This window comes from Nomascus leucogenys, chromosome 11 (genome assembly GCF_006542625.1).
Source record: "Nomascus leucogenys isolate Asia chromosome 11, Asia_NLE_v1, whole genome shotgun sequence".
NCBI classification, from domain to species: Eukaryota; Metazoa; Chordata; class Mammalia; order Primates; family Hylobatidae; genus Nomascus; species Nomascus leucogenys.
In genome coordinates, this window is record NC_044391.1 from 25,256,580 (window position 1) to 25,276,186 (window position 19,607).

The 19,607-nt window shown below is 37.4% G+C and overlaps 1 pseudogene; it reads left to right on the plus strand.

The window, feature by feature from the left end:
* Positions 1-16,054: 16,054 nt before the first annotated feature.
* On the plus strand, positions 16,055-16,711 carry LOC100606809 (annotated as a pseudogene).
* Positions 16,712-19,607: the final 2,896 nt, after the last annotated feature.

The window sequence follows — 19,607 nt, forward strand, 5'->3', positions numbered from 1 at the left end:
ATGTGCAGGTTTGTTACATATGTATCCATGTGCCATGTTGGTTTGCTGCACCCATTAACTCATCATTTAGCATTAGGTATATCTCCTAATGCTGTCCCTCCCTGCTCCCCCCACCCCACAACAGTCCCCAGTGTGTGATGTTCCCCTTCCTGTGTCCACGTGTTCTCATTTTTTCTTCAGTAGAAAATAATTTCCAGGCGAAACAGAACACATTGTCACATCTTCTTAAACACACTAACCCTCTCTCTTGCCTTTCATCATTTGTTAGCTTTTACTGGAGTAGTTTGTGCAAAAGTGCCTATTTTTATCTTTAGGATAACTGTTTTCTATGGCATGGGAGGAGGACCTTATTGGACTAATTAATGTTTTAATAGTACAACTCTAGTGTATGGGCCTTGGGTCTGTGTCATCCATCACAAACTTTTGATTTTCAGTAACTTTTCACTTTCACTCACTGTAAGAGTTTGTAGATCTTTATTCTCTGTACGTTCTATGTTTTCATTCTGAAAATGTTAACAGGATTGTTTTTTGGGTTCATCTATGCATTTGTAAATATCCAAAGATGATATAATTTTCTCCAAGATTTCCATCCCAGGTATACTAGAAAAAGTGGAAAAAGTGTCCAGACCTGCTTATATAAATTTGTGATGATAATTTCTCTGTTGCTTTTCATTTTCCTCTTTATGAATTTTTCTAACCCTTTTTGCATGTATCTGGAATCCTTTTTTCTGTAGCCTATATTGTAGCTTTGTGATGGTAGTTGTTTTATTTATTATTTAGATGCATTCTGGAAGAGCCTGCTGAAGACACCTAAGAACCGGTATTTGCTGGAGACTGTGCTCCCTAGGAAGGCTTTCTCAGCTCCTGTCACTGCCTCTCAGCCTTTCTATTCCACAGTGGGGACAAGAGCTGTGGTCCATGACTCTACTGAGGCACCTTTTTATTAAACACTTTCTTACTTTTTGGTGGAATGAGGTGTTTCAGACTTATCTTGAACTTTCTCTATCCCAGGCCTGGAGTCCACCATTTTCCCTAGAAATCCTGGTTTCTTTTAGTGGAGAAGAGTATTTAGATACCAAGATCTACGTGTTAGGTGTGTTCATTACTATAGATGTATCATTGCTGCTAGTGCCTTTTGGCAAAGAGAGCTAGGGAATTTTGACCTGTATATCTGTCTACATCTACATCTATACACTATTTCTATATCTAAATAAAAAACTACAAGTTCCAATTCCAATTCAATATCATGGGGCACCTTTTGGTTCTCCCATTTCCATAGTTTTATTCCTCTTTCAGTCTTCCAAACAGTGAGAAACCAGAATCCTATTAGCCTTTATATTTGTACTAATTTCTCCAAGTCTAGAACAAACATAACTTAGCTTCAGAATTATTAACCTATACCTCTGAGAAAAGCAAACCTACTTGTAAGAACCTTGTTCACAGTTTTATTTGTTTTTAGGTAAAATTTATGTACAGTAAGCTGCATAAAACCTAAGTCTACCAATTGATGAGCTTTGACAAATGCAAACATACATACAATCTGCATCCTAACAAAATAAAGAAGATTTTTATCACTTTCCATCATTTTCTGTCAAGTCCCCTCAGGCCCTTGTCCAGTCAAGTCTTATACCCAACACATACAGGCAAGTGACATTCTGATTTTTTCCCACCATCTATTAGTTTTGCCCGATATGAAATTTAGTGTGTTTAAATGGAATCAAGACCAGGTATGGTGACTCACACCTGTAATCCTAGCACTTTGGAAGGCCAAGGCAGGAGGATCCCTTGAGCCCAGGAGTTTGAGGTCAGCCTGGGCAACATAGGGAGACCCTGTCTGTATAATAAAATAATAATAAATACATAAATGGAGTCGTACAGCATGTATTCTTTTCTGTTAAACTTCTTTCAACCCAATGTCTGTAAGATTCATTCATATTGTCATATGCATCACTATGAAAGAATGAATTCTTGGATTTATTTATAATTTTATTTTTCTTATAATTTAAAATTCTTTTACCTTTATTAATTTCTCATTTCTATTGTCTTAGGAATTGATATTTTTTAACTCCTTAAATTTAGCTTATTTTATTTGCTTTCAATTCTACCCACTTCCTCCTTACTATGTCAAAAGCATATTTAGGATTTTTGATATAAATTTTGTCCCTGGGTCTCCCTAAGATTATATCTTCTCTTTTCTTTCCTTTTCTTTTTTTCTTTTCATTTTTTTCTTTTCTTTTCTTTCCTTTCCTGTCTTTTCCTTTTCTTTTCTTTTCTTCTTTTCTTTTTTCTTTTCTTTTTCAGACAGGAACTCACTCTGTCACCCAGGCTGGAGTGCAGTGGTGTGATGATAGCTCACTGCAGCCTCGACCACCCCGGGCTCAGGTGATCCTCACACCTCCGTCTCCTGAGTAGCTGGGACAGGCACTTGCCACCACACCTGGCTAGTTTTTTTTGTAATTTTTGTAGAGACAGGGTTGCACCACGTTGCCTGGGCTGGTCTTGAAATCCTGGGCTCAAGTGATCCACCTGCTCTGGCCTCCCAAAGTGCTGGGATTACAGACATGAACCACCATGCACAGCACATCCCGTAATTTAAAAGGAAATGTGTCTTATCTTAGATGTTTTTATTGATACTATTTGCAAAATACTTGATTTGTGAAAAAACTGTAATAGCAGTTGTTCCCTAACGTATTTTGTCGATTCCTATAAGGATTTTAAATGACTGCCTACTACCTCCACACACCTCACAATCTAACACTTTCACATCCTTCAAAATTCTAGGTTGAGGGCTCAGTGAAATTCTTCGGGGATTCTTCTACTTCAGCCCAAAAGCATCACATCCTTTTCTTGGAAGGAGCAATTAAAATTCAGCTCAATATTTACCCTCAATATAACTCCATCTTCATTATGTCTAATAGAATTTGTTTTATTTCTGTGACATGAGTGTATCATTCTTCCTTAGTTTTCAGTGGTGTGACAGATCACTTCAATTTTTATGATCCTTTTTTATAAAAGAAAAACAGAGATGCCAAGACACTGGTGTGAGTGATGAGCTGAATTCACTGTTGGAGAGGGCAGGGAAAACTGGATCCAATACAAAGGAATGAAGCTGTAAATAATAGGGCTTCTTGAATATCAAAGAATAACTCTAAGACAGTTAGTTTAAAACATTGGAGATTCGGTTTTATATAGGTGTATAGGAAAGAGAGTAGCTTCTGTGAAAACTGCCTCCTCAACCAAGAGCAAAGATAGGGTTTATAAATGCTAATCTATAAACTTCACCAAAAAGAGTGACAAGTCAGCTGAAATAAGGACTTGGCTTCTTACTTTAGATTAGTTGATTGTACTGGAGCTTAGCATATACCAATTTCTGTCACCTAGGTTGAAAATCAAATCAGTTAAGTTGAGTCAGTGTAATACAATTGAGTCAAAATATATCAGCCTGTTTTCCTGCTGATTCTGGCCAGTTATCCAAGAAAAAAATGCTATAGTTTTTTCCTAAATCCCATCTGCTCTTCTATATTTCAACCACATGCACACTTCAAGGTCAGGATCATGCAGCAAACAAGTTTGTGTTTACACACTCAAAACTCAGCAACAACTTCCTTCATTGCTTTGTCCATATTGGAAAGGATTTAGGAAGAATGAGTTAGATTGTTGGGCTCAAGGACCTATGTCACTATGTCATTTTGAATATTTTAGACAAAATTCAAGGAAGGAAAAAACAGCAGATGCTGCCATTATCCTTACTTTATTAGAAATTATTCATCATATTTAAATGATTTAGATCTGTCTTCAAAAACATTTATTTGAATTAAAATTACCAATCACAGTACCTGCTATCATAAAATCACAGATTCTAAGTTAACCTCTTACCTAATCTAATGTTACTTTCCACCAGATACTTGAATCCCTTGAACCAAATCACTTATTAGTGATCTTCAAAAGTGGTAAAAATCCAGCAAAAGAAATCATATAGATATAGCTCATTCTACTTTTGTATGCTTCTGAATTCCCCATGGATCCACTGATTATCTGTTTTGTTTTGTTTGCTATTATTTTTCCCACCCTGGAAAAAAAATTTAATAAATGCCTTAATGAGAGAATTAACTTTTTTAGCCCAAGCTGACTCTTTTGAATGTCTCTTTTTCCTTATTAATCACATTAAAAGGGAGAAGTTAATTATTGTATCTAGATATTGCCAACCAACAAAATTGTATACCTAGAAAACTAAAAGGTCTCCGGCTTTGATCAACCAAATAATATTAGCCCAGCAGTTGTTCAAATGAGTCTATTGTAAGAATTTTTTAAAAAGCAAAACAGATAATGTTAAAATCAAACTCAAAATTGTAGCTTAACAGGGATTTGAATTGCATAACTTCTTTACATTGAAAAGAATTCCTTTACTTAATAAAAAGTATGTTTTGCAATAAGCATTAGAGACATCAGTATGAACTGATATTTTGCTTCATATAAATACAGATGGTTACATATGGAAATATTTATAGATTTGTATATATACAGTGGTTATTAAGCACATATGTATTTCCTTGCTCTGTCAGCTGAGAGAGCTAGTTAACAATAACACCCCAGTAGCAAAAAGGACATCTAGTATCCAGATCTTGGCTTCTAATAGCATTCTGCAGTAAAAGTAACCAGGGCTTCTAAAAGAAATGACTGGTTCTAGGGCTAGGACAAAAAATAGACAAGATGATCCTTCAATATTTTGTAGTGTCAGAATGTATGGAAATTCTAAACAAACAAGCAGGATGGATATCTCACATGATGGGGGCATGTCAAAGGGACACATAGCAAGCTGAAAGATCTCCCTGTGGTCAAAATTCCAACAATTTGAGCAATAGAATTTAAAAATAATATTGGCTTATAACACAAAGTTTAAAATAAATATCCACGAGTCCATACCAATAGGACTAAATGATTAAATAAGTAAATGGAGCAGAAAAGACAAATTTTCCCATGGTGAAGTTTTCAAAATAATTCCAGTAGATACTCTGCCATCAAGAAGGGAGAGTAAAACTCCCCACTCCTTTAATGTGGACTCTGCATAGTGACTTGCTTCAAAAAAATACATTATGGAAAGGGAGAGGAAAAAAAAAACAGTAACTTTACAGTGGATAAATCTGTCAAACACTACATCAGCCAGATGATCAAGGTTAACATCAACAGTGATAAGTAATATTAACACTAAGTATCTTTGATATAAGGTGATGAAAATGGCACTTTACCTCTGTAGTCTTCCTTCCAAAAACTCGTAATCCCAGTCTAATAATGAGAAAAATATCACACAAATTCTAGTAGAAGAGCATTCTACAGGTTTCGTGACCAGCATTTCTCAAAACCGTCAAAGTCATTAAAATCAAGACTAAGAAACAGTCACAGCCAAGAGGAGTATAAGAAGATTGGGGGCCGGGCGCAGTGGCTCACGCCTGTAATCCCAGCACTTTGGGAGGCCGAGGCGGGCGGATCACAAGGTCAGGAGATCGAGACCATCCTAGCTAACACAGTGAAACCCCGTCTCCACTAAAAATACAAAAAATTAGCTGGGCGAGGTGGCGGGTGCCTGTAGTCCCAGCTACTCAGGAGGCTGAGGCAGGAGAATGGCGTGAACCCCGGGGGCGGAGCCTGCAGTGAGCCAAGATCGCGCCACTGCACTCCAGCCTGGGCAACAGCGAGACTCCGTCTCAAAAAAAAAAAAAAAGAAGATTGGACAATGAAATGTTTATGGTGTCCTAAATGAAATATAGTAACAGAAAAAAGATATTGGGTTAAAAATAATAAAATCAATCTACTAAATAATAGCATTCGTAGCAACCTGGATGGAAGTGGAGACTATTATTCTAAGTTAAATAACTCAGGAATGGAAAACCAAACATCATATGTTCTCACTCATAATTGGGAACTAAGCTATGAGGATGCAAAGGCATAAGAATGATTCAATGGACTTTGGGGACTCGGAGGAAAGGGTGGGAAGGGGGTGAGGGATAAAAGACTACTCACTGGATACAATGAATACTACTTGGATGATCTTATTAAATACTCCAAAAGTAGGGAAACAGGACTTGACTGTACGTATGGCAAGCAGGCCCCAAAATATATTCCTATGCCATATTGAGAAATTCTGAAAAAAGTGAAAAGCTATATTATAAATATTATTTAATATTATTTAATATTAAATTTAATGTTATTAATAATAAATAATATTATAATATTATTTCTAACATTTATAAGTAATATTCATAAATATTTTCAACCCGTGATGTTGAAAAATCTTGGAAATCACCACTAAAGAACTTACTCATGTAACTGAATACCCATTCCCCAAAAACCTGTTGAAATAAAAGATTTTTAAAAATTCAGAAAGAAAATATATTCAAAAAAATAAAGTCAGGAATTTTCTCTGTTTCTGTAAAGGATGAGGATTACATTTCCATTTCTCAGAAAGACAGAGGGATTGGTGTGGTTAGGCTGTGTCCCCACCCAAATCTCATGTTGAATTGTAGCTCTCATAATTCCCATGTGTTGTGGGAGGGACCCAGTGGGAGGTAATTGTATCATGGGGCGGTTTTGCTCATCATATTCTCATGGCAGTGAATAAGTCTCATGAGATCTGATGGCTTTATAAGGAGTTTGTTTCCTCTTATGCTTTGCTTTCATTCTTTCTTGCCTGCTGCCATGTAAGACGTGACTTTCACCTTTTGCTATGATTGTAAGGCCTCCCCAGCCACGTGGCACTCTGAGTCCATTAAACCTCTTTTTCTTTATAAATTACCCAGTCTTGGGCATGTCTTTATCAGGAGTGTGAAAACAGACTACTGCGGTAAATTGATACCTGTAGAGTGGGGTCCTGCTGTAAAGATACCCAAAAATGTGGAAGGGGCTTTGGAACTGGGTAACAGGCAGAGGTTGGAACAGTTTGGAGGGCTCAGAAGAAGAGAAGAAAATGTGAGAAAATTTGCAACTTCCTAGAGACTTGTTGAATAGTTTTGACCAAAATGCTGAGAGTGGTATGAACAATAATGTCCAGGCTGAGGTGGTCTCAGATGGAGATAAGGAACTTGTTGGGAGCTGTAGTAAAGGTGACTCTTGCAATGTTTTAGCAAAGAGACTGGTGGCATTTTGCCCCTGCCCTAGAGATTTATGGAACTTGACTTGAGAGATTTGATTTGATTTAGGGTATCTGGCAGAAGACATTTCTAAGCAGCAAAGCGTTCAAGAGGTGACTTGGGTGCTGTTAAAAGGATTCCATTTTAAAAGTGAAATAGAGCAAAAAGTTTAGAAAATTTTCAGACTGATGATGTGAGAAAAAAGAAAAAAGCATTTTCTGAGGAGAAATTCAAGCCTGCTGCAGAAATTTGCATAAGTAACAGAGAACCAAATGTTAATCGCCAAGACAATGGGGAAAATATCTCCAGGGCATGTCAGAGACCTTTGTGGCAGCCCCTCCCATTACAGACCTGGAAGACTAGGAGGAAAAAATGGCTTTGTGGGCTGGGCCCAGGACCTCTCTGCTGTGTGCAGCCTAGGGACTTGGTGCCCCACATCCCAGCCTCTCTAGCCATGGCTGAAAGGGGGCAAAGTACAGCTTGGCCCATGGCTTCAAAAGATGCAAGCCCCAAGCCTTGGCAGCTTCCACATGGTGTTGAGCCTGCAGGTGCACAGAAGTCAAGAATTGCGGTTTGAGAACCTCCACATAGGTTTCAGAGGATGTGTGGAAACAACTGGATATGTAGGCAGTAGTTTGCTTAAGGGGTGGGGTCATCATGGAGAACCTCTGCTAGGGCAGTATGAAAGGGAAATTTGGGGTGGGAGCCCCCACACAGAGTCCCCACTGGGGCACTGCCCAGTGGAGCTGTGAGGAAAGGGCCATGTCCTCCAGACCCCAGAATGGTTGATCCACCGACAGCTTGCACCATGCACCTGAAAAAGTTGCAGACACTCAATGCCAGACACTCAACACTCATACTGGGAGGAAGTATGTACCCTACAAAGCCACAGGGGTGGAGCTGCACAAGACCATGGGAACCTACCATCAGCATGACCTGTATGTATGACATGGAGTCAAAGGAGATTGCTTTGGAGCTTTAAGATTTGACTGCCCCACTGGATTTTGGACTTGCATGGGGCCTTTAGCCCCTTCGTTTTGGCCAATTTTTCCTGGAAAATGTGTATTTATCCAATGCCTGTACCCTTGTATCTAGGGAGTAAACAACTTGCTTTTGAATTTACAGGTTCATAGGTGGAAGGGACTTGCCTTGTCTCTGATGAGATTTTGAACTGTGGACTTTTGAGTTAATACTGAAATGAGTTAAGACTTTGGGGGACTGTTTGGAAGGCATGATTGGTTTTGAAATGTGAGGACCTGATATTTGGGAGGGGCCGGGGTGGAATTATATAGTTTGGCTGTTTCCCCACTCAAATCTCATCACGAATTGTAGCTCCCATAATTCCCACATGTTGTGTGAGGGACTGAGTGAGGGATAATTGAATCATGTGGGCAGTTTCCCTCATACAGTTCTTGTGGTAGTGAATAAGTCTTATGAGATCTGATGGTTTTATAAGGGGTTTCCCCTTTTGCTTGGCTTTGATTCTCTCTTGCTGCCACCATTTAATATGTGCCTTTCACCTCTTGCCATGATTGTGAGGCCTCCCCAGCCACACAGAAGTGTGAGTCCATTAAACCTCTTTTTCTTTATAAATTACCCTGTTTGGGGTATGTTTTTATCAGCAGTGTGAAAACAGACTAATACAGGGATGATTCTTGAGGATGGATATTGTTAGGAGTTCAACAATAATGAAGTTCAAGAATGCCATGTACTTTCCATAGCCAAATAAAACAGAGATATTTACACTTAAAAAAAAAAAAAGGCCAAGCATGGTTGCTCACGCCTATAATCCCAGCACTTTGGAAGGCCAAGGTGGGCGGATCACCTGAGGTCAGGAATTTGAGACGAACCTGGCCAACATGGTGAAACCCTGTCTCTACTAAAACTACAAAAATTAGCTGGGTGTGGTGGTGGGCACCTGTAATCCCAGCTACTAGGGAGGCTGAGGCTGGAAAATCTCTTGAACCCATGAGGCAGAGGTTGCAGTGAGCCAAGATCATGCCGTTGCACTCTAGCCTGGGTGATAAAAGAAAAACTCCATCTCAGAAGAAAAAAAAAGAAAAAAGAAAAGAAAAGAAAATCTGAATTATGCGTGGACATTAGCTAATAATAATGTATCAATATTAGTTCATTAATTGTGACAAATGTATCATACATTAGTAGGATGTCAGTACAGGAAACTGGGTGGGCGTTATAGGGGAACTCTATACTATCAACTTAATTTTTCTGTAAATCTAAAACTATATTTTAAAAAGTTAGGGTTTTTTAGAAGTACATGTTAAAGTATAAAATGTTTAGGTGATTTGGGGTCATATGTATAAACTATTAGAAGTCTAAAGTCAGTTGTATTCAATTCTTTGTCTATTATTTTGTCTATTATTTTTATTGATTTATAATTATGCATATTTATGTGTTACATGTGATATTCTGATGCTTGCATATAATGCGTAATGACAAAATCAGTATATTTAGGATACCCATCATCTCAAACTCATTTATCATTTCTTTTTGTTACAAACATTTCAAATCTTTATTTCTAGCTTAACTTCTTATTTTTCTTTCCTTGTTTTGCAATGGTAACTGCATTCTTTTCATAAAATGAGTTAAAAGTATTTACTTTCACTGCCCCAGGCCAAAATGTCCACATAAGTTCATATGCTTAATGTGCTATTCTGAAACCTCTTATTGCAATGTTTTTAATATAAATTCTTTTCAGAAACAATACATTATGGAGTTGTGTTTTCAACCTTACTGAGTGAAGGACATTAGTTCTTCCCTTTACAGGTTCAAATAAATCTTACATTCAAAATGCAGGTCTCATATATATTACTTTTACTCTGAAAAGGAAAATGTGCCTTGTGAGATAAACAAAATACAGTGCAATATGTGAACACAATTATGGATCTTTAGGGCTAAAAGTGACCCTGAAATGAAGAACTCCCAGTACAGAATTGAAAAAATTATTCCAACAATGAGTAAATGATGTCAACCAGGGCAAAAAGAAAGTAAAACAAACACAGCAAAATAAAACACTCAAAGCACATCATACGGTGAAAATATTTATAAATGTTAGAAATAATATTTGTAATAAAGTTCTTCACTTTTTTTCAGAATTTCTCAATATAGCATAGGAATATATTTGGAGGCCTGCTAGTCATATTTATATTAATGTACAGTCAATTCCTGTTTCCCTGCTTTTGGAATATTTAATAAGATCAAAAGCCCTTTCCTGACATAAAAATTCTACCCAACCCTGGAAAAACTCTGGGAAGAAAGTTGTTTCCTTTAGGCAGGAATGCATATTCTGTGATTTAAAGGGGGGAAATTCAGCTTAAACTGGAGGGCTTTCACTAGAGCATGATAATGTTAGAACTACAGAAAGCAGACTTTAGGTATTTGGGAAAGAAACTAGTTGTGCTAAAAAAAATTATACCAAATTTGAAATAGGACAAAGGAATCACTGTATTGCCTTTCAGTGTCAGAACACTGTCTAATAGGACCACCCAAGGATTATCTAATACTCAAGGGGATGTACCTTTGTTTGATTTACTAGTTACCTTTGATAAAGGCCCAGGTTCTATGAATTACATGTCAATGGTATAGATTGTTTTGTCCAGTAGAGGTGCAAATGATTTCTCTCAGAAAAGACAACCCAAAAGGTTATAGTTTTATTGCCCTGTAGGACATTAATCAGTTTTATCTCTTACTGAGTAAACTTTTTTCAGCAAGTCTTCTATTTCTTGGCTGACTGAGTATCAATCAACTTCTCGCTCTCCTTTTCTATTTCTCTCTCTTAATATCTCTCTGTCTCAGCCTTTCTATATATAGAGAGATCTCTCTATACACATATAAATATATATACTTTTCTGTCTAGCTAGAGGATTGTAAATGCACCAATCATTGCTGTGTCTAGCTAAAGGATTGTAAATGTACCAATCAGCACTCCGTAAAAACGCATGAATCAGCATTCTGTGTCTAGCTAAAGGATTGTAAACGCACTAATCAGCACTCCGTAAAAATGCACAAATCAGCACTCTGTGTCTAGCTAAAGGATTGTAAATGCACCAATCAGCATTCTGTAAAAACGCACCAATCAGCACTCTGTGTCTAGCTAAAGGATTGTAAATGCACCAATCAGCACTCTGTAAAATGGACCAATCCGCACTCTGTAAAATGGACCAATCAGTGCTCTGTAAAATGGACCAATCAGCAGGACGTGGGTGGGGACAAATAAGGAAATAAAAGGTGGCCAGCAGCGGCAATCCACTCGGGTCCCCTTCCATGCTGTGGAAGCTTTGTTCTTTCACTCTTTTCAATAAATTTTGCTGCTGCTCACTCTTTGGGTCCACACCACCTTTAAGAGCTGTAACACTCACCATGGAGGTCTGCGGCTTCAGTCTTGAAGTCAGCGAGACCAAGAACCCACTGGAAGGAACCAACTCCAGACACATCTTGACTTTACATTATTTCATATCAGGGTTTATTAAAACCTTGTTTTGTGTTTCAGGGTGGAAAGCAGTATTTTCAAGGTTTCACTTCCATAGGAACAGGATATATGTATATACAGTAAATTCTCCATTATCCATGCCAATAAAGAACATTCACATGAAAAATGAAAAAACCATAACTAGCCTACCACCTGAGATAGAGATAGGTTCCATCGGCAAAGAAGTAAATGTGTGTTTCCACATCCATTCATATTTAAGTCTCATGACAAACACCATATAGTCAACTCCTGATTGTTTCCCACATATATTCTGCCTAAAATAGTGGTGCCACCCAGATTGAGGTTTTCCAACACACTCATATTTAGAAAACTTGGAAGTTTATCTTTCTTTTACTGAACTGCTTATCTTTATTACTGAGGCAAATTATACTTCTGACCAAAAGGCTAATACATGAAGTAAGTCTTTGGGTTTTTAAATCAATTTAAAAGACATTAAAATAGCACCATTTGCACAGTCTTCAGATATAAATGTGAGAAATATGAATATTTTAAATAAGTCAGGTGGAAAGGACAACCATACTGGATTAGGGTCTAAGAACCCCAGGTTCCAGTGGAGTTCATGCTACAGATTTTACATAAGGAAATTAGCAAATCACCTGGGACTCTTTTTCTCAAATGAAAATCAGAGGACTGAGCTGACGTCTAGAGAATATCTCAGTGCTCTTCCATTCCATAATTCATTGGCTCCTCTAAGTTTTTTCAAACATGAAAATAAATTCCAAATTAAATTATTGTGTTTATGAAAACATAAACATCTAAAATCTAAATAGGTATTTCTGCTAGGGTCAAGAAAAGAAAATAGTTGTAGTTGCACCTGGTTTTTACACTTACTCAAAAGAGCTAACATAGCCAAGAAAAGCTTCCATGTAACTGTATCAGTTGAGACAAGATTGTAAGTATCTCTTAATCTTGGACAATCTGCAGTGTTTGTGATGTGTTGACTAAAAATGTAACTATATCAGTGCTATGGATTATATAATAACTTTTAAAAATAAACATTTCATAGATTGTCACATATTTATCTGAGAACACGTAAATAAAAACTAACATGAATCATCAGGACATTCTCTTTTGAGTATGGCTGATAAAATCAATAGTAAAATCTACATAGCTCAAATGCCCAGCTTTGAAAACTAAAAACCTTATTCTTCAGTGTGAATTCTATCAGCTTTTGTTTTTCCAACATTTCAATTTTCTTTTCCCTACCAAAAAAAATTGTCCCCACTTAAGTATTATCTTCAAGATCATTAATGTCCAAGTAAATGTCGTCTGACCAAATAATTTGGCACCATAGCTAGGACCAAAAAAAAAAAAAAAAGTAAATAACTTCCAGAAGAATTAAAACACAGCTCTTTCTATTGGTATAGGCATTTCAGTTCTGCTCTGCGACCTCCTCCCATTTAGCCAGAGATAGTTTCCATGGGAACAGAAGACTGTGCTCTACTGAGTCTTGAAACACACAAATATGAATTTTTGCTTCTTACAAGTGGGCAGCAATTTATCTCTCTAATGCTTAGTGGAAGACATTTGAATCTATTTTGGTTTGAGACCAAAACTGAAAGAAAGTCAGTTATGTCAATTATACTAATATACAATTTCAAAGCCTGAAATTAGATATTAGTAAAATTGAGGTGAATACAGCATAGTAATATATATCCCAGCTGTTCTAGCTTTTCCGGGGTATTTTTTTTTCCAAAGGGAGGAATATATTACTATATTAAATACTTGTGCTACCATGAAAAAACTTTAAAATTAATTTTCTTAATCCAAGCAGATTTTCTATTGTCATTGTTGCTTTTAAATAATTTCTTATGGAATATAGAGTGCAGAGTTGTAACAATATAAAATATCAAAATAGATGTTTAATTTTTATGAGGCTTTTTTGGTAGAGAAAAATTTGGGATAGATTAATGGGAATGTGCAAGTCAGTACATGAAGAAATAAAACAATTGCAAACGATTGAGTTGAAAAACAGGTACAGCTTTTCAAAAGTCTAAAAACCCCAAACCCATGACCTTATAAAAAGAAAATTGGTATTACTCAAGAACAAATCCTGACTTTACTTGAAAATATCTCTGCATAAATGTGTATAGCAAAGATAATAAAAACAGTTAAATCTACCCCAAGCTGAAAACAAAATCAACAAAAAGACAGTCAACTCCCTGGAGAGGAATCTGTGTTTCTCTTGGTTGTGACACTGGTTACCAAGGTAGTGGTTATATCTGAGAGGCCCCTGGCTACAAATCTATGATCTTGAAGACCTTCGGTAGAATCTGAAGCAAACAGACCATTATAATAGACTAACTTGTGCTTTCCAGTGTTCAAACACCTAGACCTTAACAAACCAAACTTCTCTTATTAAAAAGGTAAAGCAAAAATCAAGGTAATTATTGAAAATTTGGGGTTAAAACTCTTTTTATTTTAACTTTCCAGAGCAAAAAGTTAGAACATGTCCAGCCAGTATTTTTTAGATCCCATATATTTTAGAATCCTATAACAGGCATTGTAATAGGCAGGATAGAAACTAGCCCGCATAATGTCTTCATACAATTTAGAGGACACGCTGGTGTTGAGGTTTACAGCAAATAAAGCACAACTGGAATTTAAGCTCCCTCTCACCTCTTCATTCAGACACACTTGTGCAGTATATAAACTGCACAACTGTACAGGTGGCTCTGGCATGGGATCTTGAATATGCAGCGATGAATAGAACAGGCCAATCAACACAAGCAGAAAACAATAATTAGGATCTGATTATTAAAGGACTATTAGTATTTAAGCAATAAATACTAATTGGATCAACATTCATTGAGAACCTACTACTCTCTTACTATATAAGAAATACAAAGATAGGATCTGAGAACTACAAAAGAACTCTTGGCACAAAATGACTCCATACAAACCCCTGCACTAAGAGACCTGATCAACCCTAACATGGCTTCTGGCTGCCTAAGGCTACATTCCTGGAAAGACTCAACCCCTCCTTGAGTTCCTGTCTGAAAAAGCTCAAGCCTGTCGAAAGAATTTATTGTTTGTTCTAGCCAACATTTGACAATGGGCCCCTGACTCCCCTTTCTTAGAGAATTTACTAAAAAGAGCTTATAATTATAAATCCTTCCTCTGTAACTTTGAGATATATATGTATGTATCTCCTATGCCCCAGGGTATCTTTCTCAAGGACCTAAAAGCCATTCCTTTAAAATATAATAAGCAGGAAAGATAGAACCTCTGTATCTCAGTCTCTGTGGGAAGATAGAATTCCAACTTCAATAATTGCCAACTAGCATACACAGCTGGCCTAATCACATTTACACTGACAAACCTTCTTACTTACTTCTGGTAATTTTTTCCTTCCCTGACACTACTTGAGCCCTGCTCACTTTTCCTTCCTACTCCCTTATTCTCCTTTTAAAATGCCCCATCCATCACCTCTGCACAAATTGGAATGGAGCTTAGGTTGTTCCCTTACTGTCAGTAGTTACTGAATAAAATCTGTTTTTAGCACTTAAACTAATGTCCAGTTTGTTTATCTTTGAGAGATCTAAAGAAAATATTCTAGTATGGAAAACATGTTCAGAAATGACTATAAAATGCAAAATGAAAATGCTATGATAGCACATTGATTAATTAAATTGAAAGTACAAAATAAGGCCTGCACATTACTACAATAACAATATAATATCTTAGAAGAAGGGAGAGATTCATTGTGCAGAGGTGAAAGGAAATATAGAAGTGGGACTTTAATTAGAAATATAGAAGCGGGACTTTAATTCTCTAACTTCGAACAAGAAAAATAGAATTGAATGTATATTGTCACATGTTCATATTACTCCAAAAGACATAAGCATGGTCATAACCATACCAATAAATTCTAATAGCCACAAGGGGAGAGACCTTGTCTGGTTTTTTTTCATATCTGCATTATCAATGTGTAAAATACAATGGTCTCAATAAAAATTTATTGAATTAACTAATGATATATCACTTATAAAAGGAAAGAAAGATATGTGATCTAAAAGACAGTTTATGCAAACTTAATTGGTTGCTTTCCCATTTTCTGTTGAAAGTTTATATACCAGAAAATTTCAATCCTAACAGGAATCTACAGAGGCTTTCCACATGTATATTTGAGGCTCCAAGTTTCATAAAGAATGATACAAGGAGAATAAAGTAAAGGAGAGCATATAACTTAAATTTATTTTACCCTTAACTAATACTTATTATAAACATTAATTTTATAGAGATTGGAAAAAAATTACAGAATAAAATGAGACTACAGAGACAAGAGTGAGAAGATGCTAAATATAAAACTTAGACAACAGACTTTCCACATACACAAAATTAGTGTTGCAGTGTTTTTTAAAGTAACAGAAAATTGTAAAGATAAAATTACAGGGAAAGTGCGCATGCACTTCCCCTGTCAACCCAAGTCAGGAACATGGCCGTATGTTCGCAGTGGGCAGGGAGGCACCAGGTGCAGTGCCTACTGGCCTCGAGCATCTCCTGGGAGAGCAAGGGATGGCCGCTTCCATTCTGCACTGCCACCCCGATAACTGCTGGTGTGGACTGCTGTTCTGAGGACCCTCCTGATGAGCTTGGGCCCTCTCTTGCCCAAGGAGCCTTAAGAGTAAAGCTGTTAAACTGGAGAAGGAAGTCCAGGATTTAACCATGAGATAGCACAGAGCTGTAGCTGATCGTGAAAACATAAGGAGTCAAACCGAGAGATGTATGGAAGATGCCAAGATAGGTGGCTGACATTTTGGAGAAGACTACACAGTCGATTTCTGAAGAATCAGAGCCTGGGAACCAGAAGCTCACTCTGGAGAAGGTCTTCCAAGGGTTGTCACTTTTAGAAGCAAAGCTGAAAAATGTGTTTGCCAAGCATGGCCTGGAGAAGCTGTCACCCACTGGTGACAAATAAGACCCCCAAGAGCATGAACTCATCTGTCATGTGACAGCTGCTGTTGGGGTGCAGCCTAGCACCATGACATTAGTAAGACCAGATGGCTACAAACTTCATGGCTGCACCATTAGACTTGCCCGGGTGGAAGTGGCTGTGGAGTCTCAGAGAAGACTGTGAAGAGGCCATCAGGAACTGGATGTTCTCCCAGAGTCCAGTCACCTATGCCTCTTTTATTTATTAAACTAGGTTTGTATTGTACAGGAGGTACTTCATGTGATATGTTTTGGATTTAGTCATATTGGCTTTATTTCTAAGATATTCTATTGATTTAATGTGACCTGTTTGGTCTCATCAGAAATCTTACCATTCAGCACTTGAACAGTGTGACAAGTGTCCCAATGGCCTTTATCAAAACCTGCTTAGGAAAATTAGTACTCTGATGAATTTGAATCCAAAATCCTTTTAACTGTGTGTTTTCAACTGCATGTTCCTTCCTAGTGGTCCCTATAACAGAGACTGTATAATATCTTGTATTTTGTGGAAAAAGGAGATGGTATGGATTGGTTCAACATTTGGATACTTAGAGGATAAAGCTTCATGGTTGTAGATACAGACACGAAGAACCCTTCAAAAAAATCAATGAATCCAGGAGCTGGTTTTTTTTAAAAGATTAACAAAATGGATAGACCACTAGCCAGACTAATAAAGAAAAAAAGAGAAGAATCAAATAGACACAACAAAAAATGATAAAAGGAATAACACCACTGATCCCACAGAAATACAAACTACCATTAGAGAATACTACAAACACCTCTACGCAAATAAACTAGAAAATTCAGAGGAAATGGATAAATTCCTGGACACATACACCCTCCCAAGAATAAACCAGGAAGAAGTCAAATCCCTAAGTAGACCAATAACAAGTTCTGAAATTGAGGCAGTACTTAATAGCCTACCAACCAAAAAAAGCCCAGGACCAGACAGATTCACAGCCGAATTCTACCAGAGGTACAAAGAGGAACTGGTACCATCCCTTCTGAAACTAATCCAAACAATAGAAAAAGAGGGACTCCTCCCTAACTCATTTTATGAGGCCAGCATCATCCTAATACCAAAACCTGGCAGAGACATAACAAAAAAGAAAATTTCAGGCCAATATCCCTGATGAACTTCGACGTGAAAATCCTCAATAAAATACTGGCAAAACGAATCCAGTAGCACATCAGAAAGCTTATCCGCCACGAGAAAGTTGGCTTCATCCCTGGGATGCAAGCATGGTTCAACATATGCAAATCAATAAACGTAATCCATCACATAAACAGAACCAATGACAAAAACCACATGATCATCTCAATAGATGCAGAAAAGGCCTTCAATAAAATTTGACATCCCTTTATGCTAAAAACTCTCAATTAACTAGGTATTGATGGAACATATCTCAAAATAATAAGAGCTATTTATGACAAGCCCACAGACAATAGCATACTGAATGGGCAAAAACTGGAAGCATTCCCTTTGAAAACTGGCACAACGCAAGGATGCCCTGTCTTACCACTCCCATTCAACATAGTATTGGAAGTTCTGGCCAGGGCAATCAGGCAAGAGAAAGAAATAAAGTGTATTCAAATAGGAAGAGAGGAAGTCAAATTGTCTTTGTTTGCAGATGCCATGATTGTATATTTAGAAAACCCCATCATCTCAGCCCAAAATCTGCTTAAGCTGATAAGCAACTTCAGCAAAGTCTCAGGATACAAAATCACTGTGCAAAAATCACAAGCATTCCTATACACCAACAATAGAGAGCCAAATCATGAGTGAACTCCCATTCACAATTGGTACAAAGAGAATAAAATACCTAGGAATCCAACCTACAAGGGATGTGAAGAACCTCTTCAAGGAGAACTACAAACCACTGCTCAAGGAAATAAGAGAGGACACAAACAAATGGAAAAACATTCCCTCCTCATGAATATGAAGAACCAATATCATGAAAATGGCCATACTGCCCAAAGTAATTTATAGATTCAATGCTATCCCCATCAAGTTACCACTGACTTTCTTCACAGAATTGGCAAAAACTACTTTAAATTTCATATAGAACCAAAAAAGAGCCCCTATAGCCAAGACAATCCTAAGCAAAAAGAACAAAACTGGAGGAATCATGCTACCTGACTTCAAACTGTACTGCAAGGCTACAGTAATCAAAACAGCATGGTACTGGTACCAAAACAGATATATAGACCAATAGAACAGAACAGAGGCCTCAGCAATAACACCACATATCTACAACCATCCTTTGACAAACCTGACAAAAACAAGCAATGGGGAAAGGATTCCCTATTTAATAAATGATGTTAAGAAAACTGGCTAGCCATATGCAGAAAAATGTAACCGGACCCCTTCCTTACACCTTATACAAAAATTAACTCAAGATGAATTAAAGACTTAAATGTAAGGCCTGAAACCATAAAAACCCTAGAAGAATACCTAGACAATACCATTCAAGGCATAGGTATGGGCAAAGACTTTATGACTAACACATCAAAAGCAATGGCAACTAAAGCCAAAATTGACAAATGGGATCTAATTAAACTAAAGAGTTTCTGCACAGTAAAAGAAACTATCATCAGAGTGAACAGGCAACACAGAGAATGGGAGAAAAATTTTGCAATCTATCCATGTGAGAAAGGGATAATATCCAGAATCTACAGAGAACTCAAACAAATTTACAAGAAAAAAACAAACGGTCCGGCTCAGTGGCTCACGCCTGTAATCCCAACACTTTGGGAGGCCAAGGTGGGCAGATCACGAGGTCAGGAGTTCAAGACCAGCCTGGCCAGCATGGTGAAACCCCATCTCTACTGAAAATACAAAAATTAGCTGGGCATGGTGGCGCATTCCTGTAATCCCAGCTACTCCGGAGGCTGAGGCAGGAGAATTGCTTGAACCAGGACCTGGGATGGGGAGGTTGCAGTAAGCCAAGATGGCACCACTGCACTCCATCCTGGGTTACAGAGGGAGACTCCATCTCAAAAAAAAAACAAAAACAAAAAAACCAACCCCATCAAAAAGT